Genomic DNA, 12,982 nt, shown 5'->3' with positions numbered 1-12,982 from the left:
GTATTTTTTTTTTTTGCAAATTGTAATCAATGTATATATTTTTGCCATCTTTTGTTATATTAGGATTTGAGATACTTACAAATTTTCAAGGTTACTTTACGCATGTAGTTAATGCAATTAAATCTGCTGAATATCCCACTAAATTTCTTAGCAAAATTTTTACTTATTTTTGTTTTTTTGCATCGTTTCAAAATATCTTACCATAGCAAATGCCTCTCTAGTGTAAACTAAAAAGATGAATAATAGTCTACAGAAAATATATCCCTTAACAACCTTTTCTTGTATGTTAATTTTAATATCTTTAAGATATGTGACAAGGGTTCTCTAATGGGGAGGAAGTTAAGAAATCAGAAATATGTTTTTTGCACCTTTTTAGTCATTTTTAGCTGATTTTTGTTGATAGCCAAGGTGATATTTTTTAAAATAACGAATTTTACAAGAGGCATAGTTAAGAAACATCTTGTTGAAATCAGATTCATTTTAGGTGTTTAACACCACTTTCAGCATTGTCTGCCATATCTGGGCTGTCAATTATTTTGATTGAGACAGCCCGAGTCCCTGGAGATAACATCACCTTTAACAGGAAATATTGTCAACCCTAATCATTTAAGATTTGTGTTAAACACACCTGCCATATGAAGGTTCTCAGTTTTGACCGGCTAGTGGAACAGTAGTTGAACTACTTGAACCACTACGCCACCATGAGTTGATCAGCAGTAAATATTTATGAGTTAGATTTTGTTATTGGACTATTATTTTATTATAATTAAATTAAATTTTTTTATACTTTTTTATACGTTTTTTGTTAAATATAACAAGGATGTGAAGTCCTAATAGGGTGAAATTTGGTCAAAGGGAGGTAATTTATTTTACCCCTGTTTAACTCCACATACTTGAACTTTTTTGTACTTTTTTTATATCAGATGACTGCTACAAAACTAATATTGACCATCATTTAGAGTTCTGTAATAAAAAAAAATGTAAGCAGAGCTCTAGATAATAGGCATGTAGGGTGGGAAAAATCATGGATCACTTACATTGATTTGCTGAAATTTTCAAGAAAGGGGATTTATTGTAAATGCATCTGATATTTTTTATGTATTCAACTGTATTTCTATTAAAAAAAAAAGAGAGACAAGAGATAGTGAGGAGAGCCACGTAATGGTACCAGGATAGCAGCTCTAAGAAAGATGGTCTATTACATCTGCAACCAAGTCTGAGGCTTTACCATAAAAAATATGTGGTAAGTTTAAATATTCAACAAAATAAGTAGGTTCAATAAGGCCCTAAAATGGGCCCCTTTTAAAGCTTGAATTTGAAATTAAGATTTATTGACCAAGATTACAATGAACCGAAGCTTATACAGTGACTAGAAAAACAAGTCTATTTGTTGACTATTTATGTTCCTGCGCTATATTTATGACATCACAAATAGAACTCATTTTGATTTTTCCATACAAAAAAATCAATGAAAATCGCTAAATTTCCATTGATTATTGGACAGGAAACATAGTGCATACGTCAACAAAAAAATCTTTTGAAAGTGATATTTGTAGGACCTTGAAAAACTGTCCTCTCATTTTGTCCTGTTATTCATTCAACACACTCTCTCATTCAATTTTTATGAAACTTGTACACAATGTTAAATAACAAAAGTTGAAGACAAGAGTTCAAATTTCTGTAGTGAGTTGCTTACTATTTTAAGAGTTATGCCCCTTTATAACTTGAAAAATTGGTGTTTTTTACCTTTGGTATAAAGGAGTAGGTCCGGTAAGGACCAATTTTGGCCTCAAATTTCAGGTTCATCTGACGAAAGATTTTGACCACTTTTTAAACACTTAAGTGTCTATTTCATTTGAATCAATTAGTTTATGTGAAAGATTTTAACTGATTTAGTCTTTAAAAACGATCCGATTCAAGCTCAAATGTGAAAAATCTACCAAACATGCCGAAAAATGTCAATTTTCAGATGGTTTTTGCCAAAAACGAAAGTGGCCGCATCCGTGTTCATCCTCAACCTTTATATATGTTATGTATTATCATAAAATACAACTTACATTTTAATATTAAGGATGAACACGAATGCGGCCACTTTCGTTTTACACGAAAACCGTCCAAAATTTAACTAAAATGCTAGAATTGTGAAGATTTCAGTAATTTAGCATGACTTTATGGTGCTAGTACCCGATATATGTGCATTGTATTGTTAAAAAAACAGCTCATATTTATGTAGCAGAAGCATTCTACTGTCCAATGAATAACTAAAAGTTAACATTTTAACAATTTTGTAACTCTGCTATATTTTGGGGCCAAAAAGGGGTCTTACTGGACCTACTCCTTTATACCAGGTTTAGTGAAGATAACAATATATAACAAATTATAAGAAATTAAATATAACATGACTTGTTAAAGTCTTCTTCGGCATAATTATATTGATCTGTAAAATAAGTATTTTTTTATTTCATTTTATTTTTAGGTTTATATAATGACAATGTTTTCATGATGTTGGGAGTAAGACTTGGATGTCTGATATTGTTAACATGTAGGTAAGTAATCGAGCATTTTTTTTATAATTCTATAGTATTTTAGGTCATATTCATAAGGTTTTAAGACCCATCAAATGAATTCAATACCATGATGAAATAAAGGTTGATTGTTTAATTGTTAATTTAAAACCATAAATTTATAATTGAGAATACCAAATATTTTTGTTGTTATTTTAGTTCTATTTAATCTATAACACTGTAATAAAGATTTTATTGAAAAAGTTTAATATAACAGACTAACTTTATATTCCAGGTTAGCATCATGTTTCCATGGGGTCACTTGCCGGGATATTTATTAGAGCTGTTTAAGGTGAGAACTTATTGTCAACATGCAAGTTAAATAGATATAGGAAGATGTGGTGTGAGTGCCAATGAGACAACTCTCCATACAAATAACAATTTAAAAAGTAAACCATTATAGGTTAAAGTACGGCCTTCAACACGGAGCCTTGGCTCACACCGAACAACAAGCTATAAAGGGGCCCAAAATTACTAGTGTAAAACCATTCAAACGGGAAAACCAACGGTCTAATCTATATAAACAAAACGAGAAACCTGTATATATTACATAAACAAACGACAACTACTGTACATCAGATTCCTGACTTAGGACAGGTACAAACATTTGCAGCGGGATTAAACGTTTTAATGGAAACATTATAAATGCATTTATGTTATTTTAGGGTGAATGTTCCTAAATAAATTTCAATTTTCAATACATATATATTTTTTAATTTACAATGGAAGAAAATCAGTATTTAATCTTGACATTTAAAAATGTATCAGCAGATTCTGAATCTGAAAAAGAGATATGAAGGGGAGATAACTGAATCTGAATAAAAAAAATGTGCAGGGGAGATAACCTTCTTGTATTGTTATGATAAAACAAGTGCACATTGAAAAGATGTATAACGGCGTTTCATTTAATCCTGCATTTTTTTAATTGCAAATTTCAAAAGAGTTCATTCATACATTTTATCTGGAAGAAAACAAGTTTTGTATAAAGTGTCAATATAACAACCAAGTAAAAAAATAAACATAAGACCCATTGGTGGCTTTGGCTGTTGTCTGCTCTATGGTCCGGTTGGTGTCGCTTTGACAAATTCCCCATTTCCTTTCTCAATTTTATAAGACAATATTTATGTTTGCCTTGTGCAAGTTTGATTTTATCAATTTGTTATTAGCTCTCAAATCTGATGTTAAAAATAAAAGTTCATGTTGTTTTGGGTCAGTTCTTAAAAAATAAAAAAAATTACTTTGGTGTATCAAGGTCTGTTAATTGGTAAGATCATTTTTAACCGGATTTTTGTGACAAAAATGTCGGTTATTGATTTGGGGATGTACGGCGGGCGGCCGGGCGGGCGGCAATCAAATGTTGTCCGTGCATTAACTCATGAACCGTTCAGCCAAAGCTTTTAAAATTTTAATATGTTGTTACTGACAACTAAATGAAGGTCAAGTTCAATAATGGCGATTCTGACTTTTACCGTTCAGGAGTTATGGTTCTTGAAAGATTGAAAAATGGAGTTTTCAGTCGTGTCCGTGCATTTACGCATGAACTGTTCTACCAAAGCTTCCCAAATTTTAATATGTTGTTACTGATGACAAAATGGAGGTCAAGTTCAATAATGACGATTTTGACTTTTACCGTTCAGGAGTTATGGTTCTTGAAAGATTAAAAAATGGAGTTTCCAGTTGTGTCCGTGCATTTACGCATGAACTGTTCTACCAAAGCTTCCCAAATTTTAATATGTTGTTACTGATGACAAAATGGAGGTCAAGTTCAATAATGACGATTTTGACTTTTACCGTTCAGGAGTTATGGTTCTTGAAAGATTGAAAAATGGAGTTTCCAGTTGTGTCCGTGCATTTACGCATGAACTGTTCTACCAAAGCTTCCCAAATTTTAACATGTTGTAACTGATGACAAAATAGAGGTCAAGTTAAATAATGACGATTTTGACTTTTACCGTTCAGGAGTTATGGTTCTTGAAAGATTGTAAAATGGCGTTTCCATTCACGTTGTTGCATTTACTCATGAACCATTCAATCTAAGCTTTTCAAATTTTAATATGTTGATACTGATGACAAAATGGAGGTCAAATTTGATATTGACGATTTTCACTTTCACCATTCATCAGTAATGGTTCTTGTGATATTGCCAGGACACAAATAAATATTAATAAATCCGGTTTGCTGTCGTTGTGACAGCCTCTTGTATTATGATGAGTTAACAAATCAAATTTATCTTTATTTCTTTTACAGTTGAAAGTGTTAATGGTTTGTTGCTGTCTTGAATGGTAGAATTCTCAGATGATAATCCTACAAACCATTGGATGAACTGTAGCTGTCTCTTAAAAAAAATCTGTAGACATTTATAACTCTTGCAATCAGAATGAATTGTCAATTTTTTGTTATTTTAAGTTTGTTAAATTTTTGTCTTTGTTGTGTTATATTTTATGTGTTTTTTTCTCATTTATTCTCATTTATAATTATTTATATTTTATGGTTTGTTTTTTTGAGGATTGTACTCAGTTTCTATTCAACCCCCGCCAAAAGATAAATCGGGAACCGGTAAAATAAGTTTGGTTTTGAAGTATGGTTTTTCTAATAATATGAGTAATTTGGATAACATGATTAAGTGAGGGCCCCCTTTTTCTGGAAAAAAATCGATTAAATATATAGGGAATCACTGAAGCATTACTGGAGCAGGCCCCCTCTTAGGCAGTCAGTGAGCCCCACTTGTGAAAATTTCTGGATCCGCCACTACAGCCTACCTTGACACATTATTTTGACTTCCAGCTGACCAGTCTTTGCCCTTACTCCTTAATGCAACAACAATTTTTAATTCTTTGGTTTTTTACCCTCCCAGGATCAAATCCCAAGAACTTTTGCACTTGAGGAAAGCATGAAATGGGCTGTTAAAGAAGATTTATCTGTCTGTTTGTCCATCATCATCTCTCATCCACAGCTTATATACTTTTTTTTGGTAAATTTTCATAGAAACTTTCAGATTATCTTTCTGTAACTAACAGCATTGTGTATTTTAATTTATTTTAATGAAATTTTGCGGTTCCCAATTGTAATGAATGGACCTTCTAAATATTTTTAATAATTTGTTAAAAAAGATTCTCATACCACCATTTTATCATGTGAAGGATAGGTTGGTTTGAAAATATTGTTTTTAATCTTGTTTTTAGTAGTTGGATCTCATTATGACAAAATTTCAAATCATTAAAAAAAATTAAAAAAAATTAAATAAATTTGGCTTTGACACTTAAATAACCATGTTAGTTAAATATTTAAATTTCATTAGGCTTTGCTATAACTAGATTTGTGTTTTATCTGGTTTTATGTGATTTTAGTGGCTTTTATGTGATTTTATTTGTTTTTACTGTCAAATCTTGTTATACCAAGCCTTGATATGATTGAGATAATAGATTTTGCTTTTACATGCAATTTAAAATATAAATTTACATAATGAGATCGGACATTTCTATGCTTTTAACTCTTAGAAGATAAAATATAAAATGATTGAACATAGCTTATGATGCCGTCCTTAAAAACTTAACAAATTGCAAGATCAGCTGAACCAATCTATCCTTCAATATAACCCCCCCCCCCCAAAAAAAAAATATAAATAAAAAATTTAAAAATCTGAGAAATACAATGTTATAAATGGAAGAGTCTATTTAGCCATTGGAAAACCTTTAAATGTGAAAAAAATTTACAAAATGTGGACAGATACTGAAGATTATTTGAAAGTTTAGGCAAAGTCCATTTAATCTTTTATTTGTGGTTGGAAGTTGTAGATGGATGAGAACACAGATGGTAAACTTGCTTACAATGACACATTTCCTAATGGATAATACAGTCTATTGGTACAGGATTTGCTCATTATTGAGGGCTGTGTGGTGACTGATAGTTGTTAAATTCTACATCATTTGGTATGTGGAAGAGTTGTCTCATTTAACTTTGGCAATCTATCCACATCTTATTTTTTTTTATCAAATAATAACTTGGTCCTAGTGATCCCCTTCCTGAATAAGGACTAGTTCCAAAAAATAAAAAAAAAATATATTTACATTTACAACTTCGATATAAAATTTACTTTGCTCAGAAATAGGGTGAACGTATAAGGAAATTTTAATATAATTTAAGCGCTTGGGGTTTTAAATGTCTAATGAAATGCAGTTGGTAACCTACTAGTTTTTGAACAGCTCAAGATATTTAGTTTATTTCAATAACCTAGTAAACAAGTTGAGTACACCTCGAAAGTAAATGGGATTCATGTATTTTTATGCCTTTTAAATTTTAGTACATGTATTTACCATAGTTTTACTTTGTTACATTTTTAAATTCCTTTTTCAAAAGTATGAGATAACCTGAGGATTCAGATTTTACAGGATTCTTTAAATTCATTTTAAGTTTGGTGATAAGTAATGTTAAGCCTCAAGTTAAATATTGAGCAAAGAAATATTCTTACATAATACCTTAGAAATGATATCAAAAGTTAGTACATGTTTCTCAGAACAGAATTGATTTTCTTAAACAGCCAGTCTGGGAACTGGAATCAAGAATTTAAAAAAAGAATCCTCAGCGCTGTCATTTATTTAGTAAAATTGTAATATTTAACCAATGATACATGATGATGATACCCATGATGCAGATCCTTTTCCTCCTTTTATTTGTAAAAGGGACTAAAACTTATTATTATTACAATTTCTTTGGTATTTGTACACACTTGAAGGAGCAGAAAGGGTCTGGTTTCATTTGGGTATTTTATATTATTGTATAGCAATATAATATTTTCCACAGAACGTAACCAAAAGTTAGCGTGCAATAAATTCTAATATTGCACTAGTGCAATAAATCTTTAAAATTCATGACGTCATTAACGACAAAATCTTAGTTTAAACCAATTTTTACTTTCAAATATTATATTGCTATACAATAAACAGGTTATTGCATGAATATTAGGGAATATTGTCCCTCGTAGAACATATATTGCACTGGCAAGCTCGTGCAATATAAAATTCTACTCGGGGCAATATTCCCCAATATTCATGCAATAACCCTATATTATGATGCATGATAATGATATAAATAAATTGGTAAATAAAAATTTAATTGAGAAAACCTATTTTATATTTTATTTGAGTCTGAATGACAAATAAAGAGGGAAGAGGTTTCTGTGGTCGAGGGGATCAAACAGCTGATTTATTGTATCGTGTGGACGAAAATTGAAAAAAAACAAGACTTGAGTATGATGTTTCCATGATCAGCAGGTTCAACAATGTGTTAGTTTGTGATTAGACCAAGTTTAATAGGAACCACTAGTAGGTCAAGGATACAACAAATGGAAGTTTTTAACGACCTTGACTGGCTATACAGCCCTTGCACAGTCGAATTAGTCAAGGATATTTGGTATGCAGTTGTATTTATAGCAATGGAACATTCTAATAGAGATTATTTTGCTCCTCCCCCTCAGTCATAGTCTATTGACTTTGGAACTTTTGATTAGTTTACATGTACATGTATGTTTGTATATAGGTCAGTTTGAGGGGAACTATAAGTGGTAGGTGAATGATATTTGGTATACAGATGTATTAGCATTGGCACATCTCAATTCGATACAGATTGTTTGGCTCCCACCTCAGTCATGGTTTATTGACTGAATGTTTTGCATTATTTACATGTGATTTGTGATTAGATCAGTTTAAGATGAGTGACTAATATCTGATATTTGGTATGCAGTTGTATTGGCATTTGCAAGTCTTGTTTCCATGGAGATTATTTGGCCCCACTCATCATGGTACATTGACTTTGAAACTTTACCAGTTTTACCAGGAACCAATTGATAAGTCAATGGTATTTGGTATGCAGTTTTAAAAGAATTGGCATAACCTTGGTAGTTTTTTTGCCCTGCACTGTCAGTCATGGTTCATCAACTTTGAATAATTTGTATCAATTTATACATGTTTAGATATTACTTTTTATAATTTCAACATTTGCATTATACTACCAAAATTATTAAACGCAAGAAATCACATTGCACGTAATAATGATATGAAAAATCTGTTAGTTGATTGACTTATCCAGCAGCATTTTGTCAACATTAGGTCTATTTTAGTTTTATGTTTTTCAGAAACTATAAGTAAAAGTCAACAATATATGGTGTACAGAATTATTGTAAGGTGCATACAATTGTCTTACAAGTACATCTGACATTGACCTCATTTTCATGTTGGGTCAACATTGTTTTTGATTAGATCTCAACTATAGTGAGTATATAGAGTGATTATAAGGTGTAGTATACATTACTTTTCAATGACAGGGTATCAAAATTGCCCTTAATTTTCATGGATCATTTCTTAGGGGCAAATCCAGCCATTTTAAACAGGGGGGGGGGGGGTCCCAACCCAGGACAAAGGGGGGAGGAGGGGGTTCCAACCACATGTCCCCATTGAAATACATTGATCGTCCAACAAAAAGAGGGGGTTCCAACCCCCGGAACCCCCTCTGGATCCGCCAATGTTTCTGTAACCTGTATTGTTGGTCTCAAAGACTTTCAACATACTAGTAGTTAGTTTTCAGTGTTGGACAAGTACAAAGTAGGTTTAATATTCATATGAGATTAACCCATCCTGAATATGCATATGAATTAGCTGATGGGTGTTTAGCAGACATCCATTATCAGTTACACAATTCTCTGTCCAAGTCATAAAGGCAAATGGGACAAATTTTTTGATAACATTGTTTTTCTTTGATAATTTTTACCTATTAATACTTTTGGCTAATGGCATCTTGAATATAATGTACACATGGATTGTTACTGTTTTTTTTATCTTAATATTACAAAAAGTATGGGTAACACAGCTTGTTTTCTACAATCTACAGGTTGTGTCAATTTGTCTGATTTTATATAGTTTATGAATGGAAAAACTGTGTGTGATAGAAGAAACTAAACAATGGAATTGCCATATCAAAAATGAGAAGATAATTTTTATAATATGCCTTTAGAAAATCAAAATCAAAATCAATGGTCATGTGAGTCAATTTCTTGCTATAAAACAAAATAGGCAAGTTTATTATTTGAGTTATCTCGCCTTATCTTGCAAAGTTGAAAAAAACATACAAACAAGAAAAGTTTGATTTTCTCTTCATTTTACGATATTTTACTGATAAACAGATTTTTTTTGTACATTGTATTTTTGTATGCAGTTTCCATTTTTGTAAAGTATAGGAGTTGTTTTTTAGACATTAAGTTCTTAAAAATAAAAAAATAAAACGGTGCATCTGATTGGGGTGGCAGGAGTAATATACATAAGGTTAGAATGTTTACATATTTAGATCAATGCCTTGTATGTTAAGACAATTACCTGGGTGCATCATTTTGAGAGCCTCTGTTATGACATTGGTATTATAATGCATTTATATAAATTTATGGTAGAAGTAGCCAATAACAGATTTCTTTTATAAATTTTTGCTGATTTTTGTCAAGCCTGCGATGTAAGTTGCAGAAAGCTTGACATAGGGATAGTGATGTGGCGGCAGCGTTAACTAACTTCTTAAAAGCTTTATGTTTTTGAAGGTGGAAGACCTGGATGCTTCATACTTTGTATCTAGATGCCTTATGTTGCGAAGTTTCCATGTGTATTATGTTCATTGTCCTTGACCTCATTTTCATGGTTCAGTGACTACTTGAAAAAAAAACTAAGATGTTTTTGTAATGTTAATTTCTTTCTTATAATATGTGATAGGATAACTATATTTGGTATGTGTGTACCTTGCAAGGTCCTCATGCCCATCAGGCAGTTTTCATTTAACCTTGACCTCATTTTATGGATCAGTGAACAAGGTTATGTTTTGGTGGTCAAGTCCATATCTCGGATACAATAGGTCTAGTATATTTGGTTTATGGAAGGATTGTAAGGTGTACATGTCCAACTGGCAGGTGTTCTCTGACCTTGTCCTCTTTTTCATGGTTCTGTGGTAATAGTTAAGTTTTTGTGTTTTGGTCTGATTTTTTTTTTACTGTATGCAATAGGTCTACTATATTTGGTATATTGAATGATGGTAAGGTGTACATGTCCAACTGGCAGGTGTCATCTGACCTTGACCTCATTTTCATGATTCTGTGGTTATAGTTAAGTTTTTGTGTTTTGATCTGATTTTTTTATACTGTATGCAATAGGTCTACTATATTTGGTGTATTGAATGATGGTAAGGTGTGCATGTCCAAAACTGGCAGGTGTCATCTGACCTTGACCTCATTTTCATGGTTCTGTGGTTATAGTTAAGTTTTTGTGTTTTTGGTCTGATTTTCTTATACTATATGCAATGGGTCTACTATGTTCGGTGTATTGAAATATTTATGATGTACATGTCAGTCTTGCGGATTTGATTTGACCTTGACCTCATTTTCACATTTCATTGCTCAGTATTATCTTTTTGTGTTTTGGTCTATTTTAAGCTATTATAACTATATTAAGCAACAGGTCAACTTTATTTGTTGTATGGAAGGATTGTAAGCAGGACATGTGTAACTGTCATGGGTCATCTGACATTGACCTAATTTTCATGGTTCATTGTTCAATGTTTAGTTTTTGATGCCCCCGAAAATAATTTGCCCCAAAAGTAGTACAACACACTGTAAAAATTTCATTGAGAAAGCGCATGTGGGATTTTTTTAATTTTCATTTATGTTCTTAAAGAAATGCACTACAGAATTATTGTGGTCTTGGACCTTAAGAGGTGAAATCTGTAAATATAGAATCTGTACTTTGGCAACTTCCTTAAATGATTTGGTGGTGTCAATTTGTCAAATAGCATGAAACTAAAGATTTAAACTTTTATTTTATAGAATTTATGTAAAAATGACCAATTTTGGCATTTTATGGTCAAAATAGGCATTTTATGGTCAAAATAGGCATTTTATAGCTTTCCAATATTGATGCATAAATGCCACCCTGACTTTCTATCTGACAGGTTTTGATGTGGCAATATTTGTGTTTCTATGCCTTTATCTAGTTCTTTTACTTATTTATGAACTCTGAATCTACAGAAAAGAAGATTATATCAGACAAAGTCAATATGTGCAAAATGTGTTGTATAAATGACTTTTGTCTAACGCCCTGTTTGGATGAAGTGGGGAGCTTGGTACATAAAATTTGAAGTCCATAATAAAGACCTCAGTAAATTTGTATCAAAAGCACTTTACAATGTCTATTGTACCTGTTCCATTTCACATAATATCTTTCTTTTCTTCTGTAGGATAGCAAGTGGTTTAAATATAAGCCTGTTGAGACTAAAATTGCATGCAAGTTTTTCACTAAAAAGGCAAAAATCTTTGTATCAGACCATTCTGTCTGCAAGAAAAGTTAATTGCAAGAGTCTTTTTGTGCTCAGATTTGTTGTATCATGACGCATGAGTATAGAAATGATAAAAAAAGACACATTTTTTTATTTTTTATAGCCTCAATATGCATTTTTTAATGTAAATATGTGGCACAGCCTAAATTGACCCTAAATTTTTTCCAGTCTTACTTGGCCTAAGACCCTTTTAAACTAATATGATATGTCATTTGTAACTTTTCTTTCCATTTAAAGTACATTCAATACATATGTAAGGATTATTTATAACCAAAAAGCTTCACAAATTTAAAATTGCTGGAAAATATTTCCTCCTCATGTAAGGCCCCCCCCCCTTCATTGAAAAACCTCAATTTTTAGGCTCAGGCTCATATAAATTTGACTTTTGAATAATTGTGCTAAGTCTGATAAATCAAATGAGTACTCTATTGCTTTAAGCACATGATAAATTATATATTAAGGCATTTAAAAAGTATGTTTTTGCTAAATTTTAATTTTTAAAGCCCCAAATGTTGATAGTTGATTTTTTTCAATTTTAAAGAGAAATGTACATTGCCTTTACCCTTGCTTGTAAGTTACCAATGACCTTGCGAATATCAAATGGGAATGTCGTAATATCGTCTCATGATGCTGGATACGCCAATAAAATTAACACATATTTTCGTATCACTTTTCCGTATCACACTCCGTGCAGATACGATATATATCTCTTCATGCAAGAAATAGATAACACACCACAACCATAAGAGAACTTCGGATATACATTTATTCAATGTGGCCACCGTTATCATTTAATGCAAAATTTGCAATTTTGTATCAAAATACGGTGGCAGAATGCGGCCATGAAAGAAAAAAAAATTATGTTGTTCCCTCAAGATACTATGTCGTTCCCTCAAGATGCTATGTCGTTCCCACAAGATAGTTATCTCGTTCCCTCAAGATACTATGTCGTTCCCTCCAGATTGTTATCTCGTTCCCTCAAGATACTATATCGTTCCCTCAAGATAGTTATCTCGTTCCCTCAAGATAGTTATCTCGTTCCCTCAAGATAATTTTCTCGT

At 31.7% G+C, this 12,982-nt stretch overlaps 1 protein-coding gene and 1 long non-coding RNA gene across 2 annotated transcripts in view; both read left to right on the top strand.

Annotated features, from left to right (window-relative positions):
* Positions 1-12,982, top strand: part of LOC139489705 (uncharacterized) — a 70,685-nt gene that overhangs the window by 15,742 nt on the left and 41,961 nt on the right. The window lies entirely within an intron of this gene.
* Positions 59-6,810, top strand: LOC139488282 (uncharacterized). Its single transcript, XR_011655976.1, has 4 exons — positions 59-1,243; positions 2,477-2,546; positions 2,800-2,856; positions 4,812-6,810. It is a non-coding gene; the product is annotated as an uncharacterized lncRNA (long non-coding RNA).

Source organism: Mytilus edulis, chromosome 9 (assembly GCF_963676685.1).
Source record: "Mytilus edulis chromosome 9, xbMytEdul2.2, whole genome shotgun sequence".
NCBI lineage: Eukaryota > Metazoa > Mollusca > Bivalvia > Mytilida > Mytilidae > Mytilus > Mytilus edulis.
Note: the sequence above shows the minus strand (reverse complement) of the source record. Positions and strands in the feature narration are given on the sequence as shown.